This window comes from Heloderma suspectum, chromosome 2 (genome assembly GCF_057233095.1).
Source record: "Heloderma suspectum isolate Gila_16-S chromosome 2, 16-S_ref, whole genome shotgun sequence".
Taxonomy (NCBI): Eukaryota; Metazoa; Chordata; class Lepidosauria; order Squamata; family Helodermatidae; genus Heloderma; species Heloderma suspectum.
This window is the reverse complement of record NC_139459.1, coordinates 15,453,782-15,469,227: the sequence shown is the minus strand read 5'-3', so window position 1 is coordinate 15,469,227 and position 15,446 is coordinate 15,453,782. Positions and strand designations below refer to the sequence as shown.

The 15,446-nt window shown below is 43.5% G+C and overlaps 1 protein-coding gene across 4 annotated transcripts in view; it reads left to right on the top strand.

The window, feature by feature from the left end:
* The window catches only part of SMAD2 (SMAD family member 2), a 65,922-nt gene that overhangs the window by 17,330 nt on the left and 33,146 nt on the right, over positions 1–15,446 (top strand). The window lies entirely within an intron of this gene.

The window sequence follows — 15,446 nt, the reverse complement described above, 5'->3', positions numbered from 1 at the left end:
AATATCAATCTAGAAGAAGGCAAGCAAAGAAGAAAGGTGGAAGAGCAACACAAGAAAAATGCATTAAAGTATTGGAAACAGGGAGGTAGTGGGCCTTTGGGGTGAAAAGGTATAAAAAGAGTATCCATAGATGATTATTTTCTTAAGACATATGCTGCAGCATCCTATAACATAAAGTACTCCAGGTGACATAGAATAAATAAACATAAAAACAACTTAAATGCAAACTTACCATAAAACCAAAAGCAGCATAAATATGGGAAGTAACAAAATTCACTGCAGCCCCGAAATTAAAATGCAAAACTTGTAACTTGGAAGCCCAGACTACATGGCTTGTTTCAAAGCAAGTAATGGAGAAAACGTGTCTTTGCTGCTGAAGATGTTGGTGAACCTGCCATATTTTAAAAGTAAAAACTGCACCATAAATTTACACAGGACATGTCACAGGGCTGTTAGCATTTGCCTGATGTTACTAGATATTTTCATTTACATGCATATGTGAACTTGCATCTGTGCATAGGTACCAGCAAACCTGTGACAAAAGATTATGAGGAAATAACACTGCTTTATTTTACCTTAAATCTTTCCAGAAGGAGGAAAGCTTAATTAATTCACCAACCCGCTAGCACTGGACTGGCAGATTTCCTAGTAATAGAGATAGCAAAGACAGAGGTGGAGAGTTAAGTTTCACCACATAAGGAGTGGGGAGGTGGCTATGGAAATGATGAGGCAGGACCTGGGAAGCATAAGTGCAACAGGGATTTCGTAGTTTTAATGACACAGGTTGGGTCATACGAGGGGCAGAATGTGTAGTTTTAGGGTGGTGTCTGGAGGAGGAGGAAGAAATAGTCAAAGCAGGTATAATTACCTCATTTCAGATAAGGGGAATCCCAAGAACTTCACTTTCTGGTTGTTCATAGATTCTCAAACTCACTGGGCACAGGATACCCAGGTCACTATGGGCTTTTGGTCAAGAGTTGAGAATGGTGTGATCACTCTTGACTATTTGGATAACTTGGTGAGCGAGGCAAGGGAACCTGGGGAAAAGAGGCAAGGGAGGGGAGCTATTTAGGAGTGTTTGTGCTTGACTTGAGTCCCTGAAAGACATTGGTACAATGCCCTAGGCTTCCAGCTCTTCTACCAAAGAAGTAAGCCACTGGGCATAGTCAGTATCGTATATCAGTAATGTATAAGCAGTGACACAATCCACTGTGAGGCACAGCTCCTTAGGATTCTGAGAGGCCCACAAGAGGTCAGCAGCTCCAAGACTGTGGTCATGCACCCAGGATGGGAGGCTCGCAGGTGTCTTGGGCAGAAAGGTTGAGTTCTCAGTGTAATTAGACTGCACTGCAAATGGAAGCTGGCTGGAAAGCCACAGTAGGTGCTTCAGCAGGGAGTGACTGTAGACTTACTTAAAACAAAAGCTACCATGAGGGGTGCTCATGCTATAGACTGGCCAATTCAAGGGTGTCCTTGAGGTAGACAGAACCTTCTCATTGTCTGAATAGTTCACACTAATGATCTATATTTAAAAGTCCCCAGGGACAGAAGTGAGAGCTGCCCACTGACAGCAGTTGAGAATTTCAAGGTTCTAATGTATGACTGGTCCAAAATTTGTTCAGCTCACCTCTGATAAAAACCCAAAATGGAGAGGGAAAACACTTGGGTGATTAGAACTAGTACCGTACTTGTTCTAATAATACCAATTTGAGTCTTTCCATACTCACGCTTATGTAGCCAAAACCACACCACCCATATACATGAAGGGGGTAACAACTGACTTGGGGTAATGTCCTCAAGGATGGAATAGAGAACTGCCCATAGCCATCAAAGGAGAAATCAAACATTTTGTTAGTTGGGATTGGAACACATGTGTCAGCTCCACCCCAGCAAAACCCCATAAAATGGAGGGGGGGGAACAAGAGGCCAGCAAGGGCTGAGCATTTTCGGTGGGCACAGAACACTGACATGGTGGTGAGGATGCAGTATCTGGAACCCTGAACAGAAGCATTCCACACTTCAGCAATTTTGTTGCAGGACCCCATGTTGGTATACAAATGGTTGTGAGAATTGTTCATCTATGTATTTAACATGCAGTATTAAGGAAGGGGCACTGTGGTGTCCAAAAGGAAATGTTTCCTCCTTGATTTTCAGTATTAATGGGTGTCAAAGCACATACACAAGATTGATCCATTTATATAGTAGTGTTGGATGTTTGAAATGCCCTTGAGTCCTAAGAAAATGTTGGTGACCTTTCTGTAAAGCGTAAGAAACAGAGGAGGAACAAATGGACAGTTCTCACAGTAAGGAGAAGTGGATTTGTTTATGAGCTGTATTGGAATCGGTGTTTCAACTAATACATGACTGGTATGGAGTGGATAGCAGAATGACTGGGTGACAAAATGACGAGGTTATGCATAAATGAAAAGTAAACATAACTTGGGATGTGTGACCCTCTTCTGGTAACCCCCTCCCTTCAGAAATTTAAAAAGCAATTTAGGGAGTTCACTGGGCACAGATGGTGATAGGAATACTTTAGAAGAGCCCTGGGACCCCAGGATATTCTGTTTTTTGTATCATGGCCTGATTTATTATATCTAACTTTAATGTTTGCTTCCCTTTCCTTATCATACAGTATGGTGTGTACTATAAGTGAGTCTATGGTTAGTGTTTGCAGTTGCCCCACCATACAGATGATGTAAGCAAAGCTGGCAAAAAATCTTAAATTATAAGGGAGGTTTAGAAGCTTGTGTTGTGGTTTTTTTTGACATTTTAATTTAAAAAAATAAATAGATGGGGTGGATAATATTGGAACTTGGTAAAATCATAGGTGACTGCATATGAACTGTGCAAAACATCCTAATTTATGAAATTCCATGTCATAAGGAGTTACGACAAATCTTACCATACTCTTTTCAAGAGTTGATAGTTATGGCAGGTCTGTTGGCCACTAGCAATGAAAGTCAGAAACAAGGCTTCCTTTTTAATAGGCAGTTTTGTTCAGAATATAGAAAAGGAAAATAGTAACCCCAACTCTATTCGCAAAAGATTAATGTGATCTTGTAGGGGTGGTATGTTCTTGGAACTTCAATTATTATGTGGTCTAAAGACTCCTTTAACATATGGGAATGATTTGCTTATTTTTATAAATAAGTTGGCAAAATCTCCAAAGGCCATGCTATAGAGCAAACTGGATTCAGCCTTTGGATCCTATGTTTGACATCTCCATGCTTGATATCTTACTCTGATTCACTGCAAGCAAATAACCCAAACATCAAGTCAATAATAAAGCTGCAGGCCAATATGTGTACTTTGAAGTTTCTCTTCCTGTTTTACATTCCTGTTGACACTTAAGGATCATATACTGCAATTTGGAATGTTAATTTTGTTTTTCCATGTTCATCTCTAAAGTTTTCTTCAAACTGCATTAGTGGGATATAGACAAAGAAGGCAGGGACCTAACAGAAGCAGATGAGATTAAGAACAGGTGGAAAGAATACACAGAAGAACTATACAGAAAAGATCTGAATGTCCCTGATAGCCATGATAGTGTGGTCACTGAACTTGAGCTGGACATCCTAGAGAGTGAAGTCAACTGGGCCTTAGGAAGCATTACTAACAACAAAGCTAGCAGAGATGACAGCATTCCAGCTGAGCTATTTAAGATCCTAGAAGATGATGCTGTTAAAGTGCTGCACTCAATATGCCAACATTTTTGGAACACTCAACAGTGGCCACAAGACTGGGAAAGGTCAGTTTACATTCCAATTCCAAAGAAGGGCAACGCCAAAGAGTGTTCAGACTACTGTATAATTGCGCTCATTTCACATGCCAGCAAGGTTATGCTCAAAATCCTACAAGCTAGACTTCAGCAGCATGTGAACCGAGAACTACCGGAAGTACAAGCTGGGTTTCGAAGAGGCAGAGGAACTAGAGATCAAATCGCCAACGTTCTCTGGATCATGGAGAAAGCAAGAGAATTCCAGAAAAGCGTCTATTTCTGCTTCATTGACTACGCTAAAGCCTTTGATTGTGTGGATCACAACAAAATGTGGCAGATTCTTAGAGATGGGAGTACCAGGCCACCTTGCCTGTCTCCTGAGAAACCTGTACGAGGGACAAGAAAAAATAGTAAGAACCGGACATGGAACAACCAATTGGTTCAAAATTGGGAAAGGAGTATGACAAGGCTGCATATTGTCGCCCTGCTTATTTAACTTATATGCAGAGTACATCATGAGAAACGCCGGGTTGGATGAATCACAGGTCGGAATTAAGATTGCTGGGAGAATTATCAACAACCTCAGATACGCAGACGATACCACCCTAATGGCAGAAAGCGAAGAGGATCTCAAGAGCCTCTTGCTGAGGGTGAAAGAGGAGAGTGCAAAAGCTGGTTTGAAACTCAGCATTAAAAAAACGAAGATCATGGCATCTGGCCCCATCACTTCCTGGCATATAGAAGGGGAAGAAATGGAAGCAGTGACAGATTTTACTTTCTTGGGCTCCAAGATCACCGCAGACGGTGACTGTAGCCATGCAATTAAAAGACGCTTGCTCCTTGGGAGGAAAGCTATGGCAAACCTAGACAGCATAGTAAGAAGCAGAGACATCACCGTGCCAACAAAGGTTCGTATAATCAAAGCTATGGTTTTCCCAGTAGCAAAGTATGGCTGTGAGAGCTGGACTATAAGGAAGGCTGAGCGCCAAAGAATTGATGCTTTCGAACTATGGTGCTGGAGAAGCCTCTTACGAGTCCCCTGGACTGCAAGGAGGTCAAACCAGTCCATCCTAAAGGAAATCAACCCTGAGTGCTCATTGGAAGGACAGATACTGAAGCTGAAGCTCAAATAGTTTGGCCACCTAATGCGAAGGGAAAACTCCCTGTAAAAGACCCTGATGCTCGGAAAGATTGAAGGAAAAAGGAGAAGGGGACGGCAGAGGATGAGATAGCTAGATAGCATCACTGATGCAATGAATATGAACTTGAGCACACTCCGGGAGAGAGCTCAGGACAGGAAGGCCTGGCATGCTATGGTCCATGGGGTCATGAAGAGTCGGACACGACTGAACGACTGAACAACAACCAAGTGGGATATAGTAGGTAATTGTGCAGTTGCCCTCAAACCATTTGCTGAATTTTATTTAAACCATGAGGTTCATACTTGAATCGCAAAAAGGGCATGTATTGCTAAATGAATAATATGCAAAGTGCCTATCTTTTGAAGGTTAAAACTGTTTAATGGAAAACTATGCCTTATTCCTGGGTTCTTGCACACAGTTTGTCCCTTTGAAAAAAAGACTTAGAACCTCCTTTCTGTAGTTGAAGACCAGGGGTTTTTCTTCATGCTAAAGAGCAGGTGTTCTTTTAACATTTGCATTTGCTTAAAGTTAAGGGGGAAAGATCAGATAAGATTTATCTACAACACAGATTCTGCCAAACTGTATTCTGAACCAACTGCTTGTGCCCATCATTAAAGAATTCTACATCTCCACAGAAAGAAATTATCCAAAGAATACATTTCCCCACATATCTATCTTAAGCTTCCAGATTCTGCTGAGAAAATCTCGTCAAGATTTTTCAGCATAGGTAGAAGAGTCGAATTGGTAATGGTCTCTAATTCATTAAGATGTTTTCTTTATTTGTAGGGATTCTTATGGGGGCAGAGAGAATTAGGATCCTCTTTCTTTTCTGTGCTTTTTTTATGCCCTCCCCCACCCCCAATAAAATCATGAATAAAGTAGACCAAATCAGTTTTTAAAATTCTAAATGAAACCTTAGTAAATTAAAACACTAATCAATCTGCCTGTAGTTAGGGTTTCCTTTTCCTAATCTAGGAATGGCTGAATTATGGCCCTGGAGCCACATGTAGTTCTTTGACAGTTCAGTTGTATCTTTGGAGCCAACCAAGGTGTCCATGCATTTTGTGGCTCTGGGCACCCTCTCTAAGAGTGTAATCCTATGCATGTTTAGACACAGAGAAGTCCTTCAGCTCCCAGCATTCCCCAGCCAGCCATGTAATACTCAGTCAGTATTACTGAGAGCAAAGGGGGAACCTTTGGCATGCAAGGGAGCAAAGTAATTGAAGAGGCATGGGTAGCATAGAGGAAAGAGAAAAGGGAGCACATAGCTGAAGAAGCATAAAGGGGCCGGAGACAGGAGCAGCTGCTGAAGAGCTGTGGATAGCACAGGAAGGAGGAAAGAGTTGCTGGCTGCCAAAGATGTGTGAACAGCATGAACTGAGCACAGACTCTGATAAAAAGGGAGGCTCGGAAAGCAGCAACAAGGGAAAAGTCCTTCTCAGTGCTGGCCCCCCCATTTATGGAATGATCTCCCCGACAAGGCCTACCTGGAGCCAACATTTGTCATCTTTTTGGCACCAAGTTAAAACTGTCCTCCTAGGCATTTGGCAGTATATAACGAGACCTTTTGATCAGGTCCTGGATTGTCTCTGGCTGATTGTTTACGTTGCTTTAGATATATGTTGTTGTGTATGCTATCTGTTTTATTTATTTATTACATTTTTATCCCACCTTTTTTCCTTTAAGGAACTCAAAGCGGTATACATAATCCTCCATTTTATCCTCACAGCAACAACCCTGTGAGGTAGGTTGGGCTGAGAGTTTGTGACTGGCCCAAAGTCACCCAGTGAGCTTCCATGGCCGAGTGGAGACTAGAATCCTGATCTCCCGACTCCCAGTCCAGTACTCCAGCCACTACACCACACTGGGTCTCATGTCCTTCCTTTATGTCCTTATGTGAATGGTTTTTATACTTTATATAGTGTATTCCAATGATTTTAAATTTTTGTGAACTGCCCAGAGGCTATAGGGTGGTATAGAAATATAATGAATGAATGAATGAATGAATGAATGAAAAAGGAACAAAGACAGGCTGGGAGCAGAGAGGGTAGGCTAATAAGACCTGGAGAAGGGTGAGAAGTTGCCCTCACTTTTTGTTACCTGTAGCCACCTTGCAGTTTGGCCTAAGCTAGGGGTCTCTTGTCCCCCACCTCGTCCTCCTTCCATGCTTTGCAGGGCTCACTTAAGAAAGGGGGGATTAATTTGCACCTTCCAAGGCCTTATATCAACTGGACCTCAAATGCTTTAACCAGCATTGAGACCCACAAGGCCCCTCCCCTACTTCCAGTTAGCTGTGATAATGTTATTTTATAAATATAAAATTAATATTTGATGCATGCATAAAGGTTTGCTTTTAGCAAATAAGGCAGTATATAAATGTTAGTAATATAATAAATGATTTGAGGGCCTGGGACTTTGGCAGTCCCAGTGATCAGTTTCAGTCCAACAATTAACATGATAAATTAGCAAACAACCTAGACATCGGCCAATGCTTCAATCACTTAAACTGTCAAAGTTGCCAGCTCAATTAAGTCATCAATCAAGCAACCGTCAGTTCCTGAATCTTCCATGACCCTTGTGTGTCTGCTGAAAGAATAGCAAACCCAATGTACACCTAAAATAACAAAGTTCTGTCTAATATTGCTTCCAGAGATACCAACATTTCTGAACTTAAGCAATCTCCCAGCAAAAGGGAGTTTGAGAATTGAAAAGTAGTTGCCAAAATTGCACTTCACTCTGCTGGGGCTAACCTTGAAGAGTGTCTAGAAGCTTCAATTTGGGCAAAATGCAGCAGCTAGGGTGCTAACTGGTGCATGATACTGCGATATATTACCCCAATAGTGAAAGATGTGCACTGGTTGCCAGTTTTCCATGCTCAATTCAAGGTATTGCTGTTAACCTTTGAAGTTCTAAATGGCTTAAGGCCTGGCTATTGGAGGGACTTCCTGTCTTGGTATGAAGTTCTTGGTTATTAAGATCAGCAGGAGAGGCCCTTTTGAAGACATCCTCCATTCCAAAGGCCCGCTTGTTGGGGACATGGGAAAGGGCTTTCTCCATGCACTCCCTCTAGATTTGCGACTGGACAGAAGAGGAAAATGCTGAGGGAAGGAAAAATGGAGTAGAGGATACTCGTTGGAAAAGGGTGACAGTTAGGAGCAGAAGAACTAGAAGCCACTCTGCACCAGTGGAAGCAGTGGAGCTATGGAACTGTTTCCAGGTACTTGAGGATGAAACTGGAGGACAACTTGCAGAGGAAGAATTACAGGAGACCCTCTTTGAGAGTGAGCAAGAGGTTGAAGGTCAGTCAAGCAGAGGCAATGATACCAAGGCCTACAATAAGAAGAGAAGAGTAGTAGTTGTGGGAGACTCCTTGCTGCGTGGGATTGAAACCCAAGTATGTCGCGAAGACCCATGGACTCACCAGGTATGCTGTCTCCCAGGAGGACGGATTAGAGACATGACTGGAGGGTTGTCTACACTCAGAAAGCCCACTGGCAGGTATCCCTTTCTTATCCATGTGGGAACAAATGATACCTCCAAGAGGTGCTACAAAGAAATCACGTCAGACTTTGAAGTTTTGGGAAGGAAACTCAAGACCTTTTGGGCCCAGATAGTTTTCTCATCCATCCTTCCAGTAGTTAGAAGAGGGATAGAAAGGGAAAGAAAAATACTCTGGGTGAATGACTGGCTACGAAGGTGGTGCCGACGCGAGAGATTTGGATTCTGAGACCACAGGCTATACTTCCTGGAAGATGGATTGTTAGCAAGGGATGGGTTCCTTTCACAAGGGCTGGGAAGAATGCGTTTGGCCACAGCATGAAGAACTTCATCAGGAGGGCTTTAATCTGAATCCTATGAGGGAAGGAGATGTAAAGTTGGAGATAACAATGGACAAAGGCTCATGCACCACAATGGAGGGATGGAAAGCTCTAATAGCGCCCAATAATAGTCTTCAAAAACATGTAGGAAGAAAGCTGGACTATAAAAAGCACATGGTCTTCAATGTCGATACACTAATGCCCAGAGTATGGGAAACAAACAGAACGAATTTGAACTCTTAATACAGGAGGGAAATTATGACTTGATAGGTGTAACCGAAGCTTGGTGGGATGACTCCCATGACTGGAATACAGCAATTGAAGGATGTAACTTTTTTTCAAAAAGAACAGAAGGAACAGAAAGGGAGGTGGAGTTGCGCTGTATGTTAAACATACATATCTCTGCACAGAAGTGCAGGAGGATGAGCTTAGTAGCCCCATCGAGAGCATCTGGGTATAAATGGAGCAAAGGATAAAAGGAACTTGGTGGTCGGAGTCTGCTACCAGCCACCCAATCAAGGAGAAGACGAGGATGAAACTTTTGAAAAGCAAATAGCCAGTGTTTCAAGGAGCATGATATAGTAGCAATAGGTAAAAGGTAAAGGTGTCCCCAACCAGTCGTGTCCGACTCTAGGGTGCGGTGCTCATCCCCGTTTCTAAGCCGAAGAGCCAGTGCTGTCCGAAGACGCTTCCATGGTCATGTGGCCGGCATGACTGAACACCGAGGTGCACGGAACGCTGTTACCTTTCCCGCCGAGGCAGTACCTATTTATCTACTTGCAGTTTCTTGCTTTCGAACTGCTAGGTTGGCAGGAGCTGGGACTGAAGACGGGAGCTCACTCCGTCACGCAGCACTTGGGTCTCGAACTGCTGACCTGCCGACCTTCCAGTCCGCAGTTCAGCGTCTTAGGCTTCAATTTCCTCGATATTTGTTGGGAGACAAAATCTGTAGAACATGGCCCCTCCAAGAAACTCCTGGCTTAGGTTGCTGATAACTTCCTCCTACAGAAAGTGGAGGAAGGAACTAGAGGATTGGCTATCCTTGACTTAATCCTAACCAACAGAGATGACTTAGTCAATAAAGTAGCAGTTACGGGTACTCTGGGGGAAAGTGACCATGTTATACTTGAGTTCTTGGTTTTGAAGGAAGCAAAAGCTGAGTGTAGCCAAACCCATACCTTGGATTTTGTTGTTGTTGTTCAGTCGTGTAGTCGTGTCCGACTCTTGGTGACCCCATGGACCATAGCACGCCAGGCCTTCCTGTCCTCCACTCTCTCCCGGAGGGTGCTCAAGTTCATATTCATTGCATCCGTGATGCTATCTAGCCATCTCGTCCTCTGCCGTCCCCATCTCCTTTTGCCTTCAGTCTTTCCCAGCATCAGGGTCTTTTCCAGAGAGTTTTCTCTTCGCATTAGGTGGCCAAAATATTTGAGCTTCAGCTTCAGTATCTGTCCTTCCAATGAGCACTCAGGGTTGATTTCCTTTAGGATGGACTGATTTGACCACCTTGCAGTCCAGGGGACTCGTAAGAGTCTTCTCCAGCGCCACAGTTCGAAAGCATCGATTCTTCGGCGCTCAGCCTTCCTTATAGTCCAGCTCTCACAGCCATACATTACTACTGGGAAAACCATAGCTTTGATTAGACGGACCTTTGTCGGCAAGGTGATGTCTCTGCTTCTTACTATGCTGTCTAGGTTTGCCATAGCTTTCCTCCCAAAGAGCAAGCATCTTTTAATTGCACGGCTACAGTCACCATCTGCGGTGATCTTGGAGCCCAAGAAAGTAAAAATCTGTCACAGCTTCCATTTCTTCCCCTTCTATACGCCAGGAAGTGATAGGGCCAGATGCCATGATCTTAGTTTTGTTAATGTTGAGTTTCAAACCAGCTTTTGCACTCTCCTCTTTCACCCTCAGCAAGAGGCTCTTGAGATCCTCTTCGCTTTCTGCCATTAGGGTGGTATCATCTGCATAACGGAGTTTGTTGATAATTCTCCCAGCAGTCTTAATTCCGACCTGTGATTCATCCAACCCGGCGTTTCTCATGATGTACTCTGCATATAAGTTAAATAAGCAGGGTGACAATATGCAGCCTTGTCGTACTCCTTTCCCAATTTTGAACCAATCAGTTGTTCCATGTCTGGTTCTTACTGTTGCTTCTTGACCCTCATAGAGGTTTCTCAGGAGACAGGTAAGGTGGTCTGGTACTCCCATCACTTTAAGAATTTGCCACAGTTTGTTGTGATCCACACAATCAAAGGCTTTAGCGTAGTCAATGAAGCAGAAATAGACGCTTTTCTGGAATTCTCTTGCTTTCTCCATGATGCAGCGAATGCTGGCGATTTGATCTCTAGTTCCTCTGCCTCTTCGAAACCCAGCTTGTACTTCCGGTAGTTCTCAGTTCACATACTGCTGAAGCCTAGCTTGTAGGATTTTGAGCATCACCTTGCTGGCATGTGAAATGAGCGCAATTGTGCGGTAGTTTGAACACTCTTTGGCGTTGCCCTTCTTTGGAATTGGAATGTAAACTGACCTTTCCCAGTCTTGTGGCCACTGTTGAGTGTTCCAAATGTGTTGGCATATTGAGTGCAGCACTTTAACAGCATCATCTTTTAGGATTTTAAATAGCTCGGCTGGAATACTGTCATCTCTGCTAGCTTTGTTGTTAGTAATGCTTCCTAAGGCCCAGTAGACTTCACTCTCGAGGATGTCCGGCTCAAGTTCAGTGACCGCACTATCATGGCTATCAGGGACATTAAGATCTTTCCTGTATAGTTCTTCCATGTATTCTTTCCACCTCTTCTTAATCTCATCTGCTTCTGTTAGGTCCCTGCCTTCTTGGTCCTTTATCATGCCCGTCTTTGCACAAAACGTTCCCTTGAGATCTCCAATTTTCTTGAAGTGATCTCTAGTCTTTCCCATTCTGTTGTTTTCCTCGATTTCTTTGCATTGTTCATTTAAGAAGGCCTTCTTGTCTCTCCTTGCTATTGTCTGGAACTCTGCATTCAGTTGGATATATCTTCCCCTTTCTCCCTTGCTTTTTGCTTTCCTTCTTTCCTCAGCTACTTGTAAAGCCTCCTCAGACAGCCACTTTGCTTTCTTGCATTTCTTTTTCTTTGGGACGGATTTCGTTGCTGCCTCCTGAACAATGTTACGGACCTCCGTCCATCGTTCCTCAGGCACTCTGTCTATCAGGTCTAATCCCTGAAATCTATTCCTCACCTCCACTGTATATTCATAAGGGATATGATTGAGGTCATACCTGAACGGTTTAGTGGTTTTCCCTACGTTCTTCAATTTAAGCTGAAATTTTGCAAGAAGAAGCTCATGATCTGAGCCACAGTCAGCTCCAGGTCTTGTATTTACTGACTGTATAGAGCTTCTCCATCTTTGACTGCAAAGGACATAATCAATCTGATTTCGATATTGACCATCTGGTGATGTCCATGTGTAGAGTTGCCTCTTGTGCTGTTGGAAAAGAGTGTTTGCTATGATCAGCATGTTCTCTTGGCAAAACTCTATTAGCTTTTGTCCTGCTTCATTTTGTACACCAAGGCCATGCCTGCCTGTTATCCTGGAGATTTCTTGACTTCCTACTTTAGCATTCCAATCCCCTATGATGAAGAGGACATCTTTTTTTGGTGTTAGTTCTAGAAGGTGTTGTAGGTCTTCATAGAACCGATCAACCTCAGCTTCTTCGGCATCAGTGGTTGGGGCATAGACTTGAATTACTGTGATGTTGAATGGTTTGCCTTGGATTCGTACTGAGATCATTCTATCGTTTTTGAGATTGTACCCCAGTACTGCTTTTCCCACCCTTTTGTTGACTATGAGTGCTACTCCATTTCTTCTCAGGGATTCTTGCCCACAGTAGTAGATATGATGGTCACCTGAATTAAATTCGCCCATGCCTGTCCATTTTAGTTCACTGATTCCCAAGATGTCGATGTTCAGTCTTGCCATCTCATGTTTGACCACCTCCAGCTTACCTTGATTCATTGATCTTACATTCCAGGTTCCTAAACAATATTGTTCTTTACAGCATCGGACTTTCTTTTCACCACCAGACACATCCACAGCTGAGTGTCCTTTCAGCTTTGGCCCAGCCGCTTCACTCTTTCTGGCGCTACTTGGAAATACCCTCTGCTCTTTTAGGAAAGCCAATTTTAATAAACTCAGAACAATGATAAATAAGGCCCCATAGCAAGCTCCTCTTAACAAGAAAAGGAGTCCAAAATGGGTGGGAGTTTTTTTTTTAAAAAAAAAGTTCTAAAGGCACTATTACAAACAATTCCAACAAGAAGAAAAGGTGGAAGACAACAGAAGAAGCCAGTGTGGCTTCACAAAAAGCTTAGGGAAGACCTGAAAACAAAAAAGGACACACATGGAGGAAAGGAAGGCCAGACTACAAAGGAAGTGGAAGGAAGGCCAAGCTGCAAAGGAAAAGTACAGGTAGCACAGAATTGCAGGGATGATGTCAGGAAGGCTAAAGCGGGGAACGGCCTGAGGCTAGCAAGGGATGCTAAAAGCAACAAAAAGGCTTTCTTCAGATACGTGCATAGTAAAAGACAGAGGAAAGAAATGGTGGTTCAACTATTAAATAAGGATGGCAAAATGATAACAGATGACAAAGAAAAGGCAGAAGTGCTCAATTCCTACTTTGGCTCAGTCTTCTCCCGAAACAGGGTCTGTGACCCCCCAGCAAAGGCAAAAGTACAGGCTGAAGGGGCAGGATTGCTGCTTGAGATTGATAGGCATATGGTCAAGGAACACCTAAGTACTTTGAGTTCAAATTTCCAGGGCCAGATGAACTGTATCCTAAGAGTAATAAAGGAACTGGCAGAAGAACTCTCAGAACTACTGTCTATTCTCTTTGAGAAATCATGGAGGACAGGTGAAGTGCAAGATGACTGGAGGACAGCTAATGTTGTCCCTATCTTCAAAACTACAGACCAGTCAGTCTGACATCAATCCCTGGGGAAATTCTGGAGCAGATGATAAAGCAATCCATCTGGAAGCACCTTGACAACAATGCCGTGATTACTCGAAGCCAACATGGATTTGTCAAGAACAAATTCTGCTAGATGAATCTGATCTCATTTTTTGATCAGGTAACCTCCGTTGTGGACTGTGGGAATGTTGTGGACATAATATACCTCGACTTCAGCAAAGCTTTCGATGAAGTGCCTCATGATACCCTGATGAGCAAACTAGCTCAGAGTGGGCTAGATGAAACAATCCGGTGGATCCACAGTTGGCTACAGAACTCGACTCAAAGAGTGCTTACCAATGGGATCTTCTAAACTGTGGAGAGGTAACGAGCGGGGTACCACAGGGCTCAGTCCTGGGGCTAGTGCTCTTCAACATTTGTATTAATGACTTGGAGGAGGAGGTGCAGGGAATGCTGATCAAATCTGCAGATGACACAAAATTGGGCAGGTTAGCTAATACCCTGGAAGACAGAAACAAAATTCAAAGTGAACTTGTTAGGCTGGAGTGCTTGGCAGAAAATAACAGAATGACATTTAACAGGGATAAATGCCAATTTCTGCACCTAGGAAAAAGAAATCAAATGCACAATTGCAAGATGGGGAATACTTGGCTCAACAATACTACAAGCGAGAAGGATCTTGGAATTGTTGTTGATCGCAAGAGGAATATGAGCCAACAATGTGATGTGGCTGCAAAAAAGGCAAATGCTCTTTTGGGCTGCATTAATAGAAGCATAGCTTCCAAATCGCGGGAAGTACTGGTCCTACTCTGCACTGGTTAGGCCTCATTTGGAGTTCTGGGCACCGCACTTTAAGAAGGATGCAGACAAGCTGGAGAGGGTTCAGAGAAGGGCAACAAAGATGATCAGGGGACTGGAAACTAAGCCCCCTGAGGAGATACTGAAAGAACTGGGCATGTTTAGCCTTGAGAAGAAGAGGGGAGATATGATAGCACTGTTCAAGTACTTGAATGGTTGTCACATAGAGCAAGGCGAGGATCTCTTCTCGCTCATCCCAGAGCGCAGGACACGGAATAATGGGCTCAAGTTGCAGGAAGCCAAATTCTGGCTGAGCATCAGGAAAAACTTCGTGACTGTTAGAGCAATGGTGGCAGGTGGAGAGGGTGGTGGGCTCTCCCACACTGGAGGACACCAGTGCCAAAGGTGGTAGGCTCTCCCACACTGGAGGCATTCAAGATGAGGTTGGACAGCTACCTGTCAGGGATGCTTTGACTTGGATTCCTGCACTGTGCAGAGGGTTGGACTTGATGGTCTTGTAGGCCCCTTCCAGCCCTATGATTCTATGCCCCCCGTGCCCTCTGCATTCAGGAAGGAAGTCAAAGACACATCTTTTTAACTTGGCTTTTAAAATTGTTATGGTTTTTAGTGTTTAATGTTATGATCTTTTACTATAGCTTTTAATGTTTTGAACTTCTTGTAAACCACCTAGGTTGTTCCAAGAAAGGCTGTATAGAAATAGAAGAAATAAACAAATAAAATCACCTTTCTGCATGCACTGTCTTCATCCATGAAGGTGCTATCTAAGAGGCTAGTATTGAGATACTGTATTGGGTCAGACCGACAGAACCTGTGAGCCACTAAGCGAAATGTAGCCCACCAGCTATGTTTTGTGGCCAGCAGATGCTTGATAACCCTTCCTCTCATTTTGTATTTCCCAAATAGGCAGCTAAAGCAGGTGGTTTATTGAGACTGTGATAGGCCACCACATGTGGTTGATAGGCTGTTTTCCTTGATGAATTAGAAGTTGTGCAGGCCTG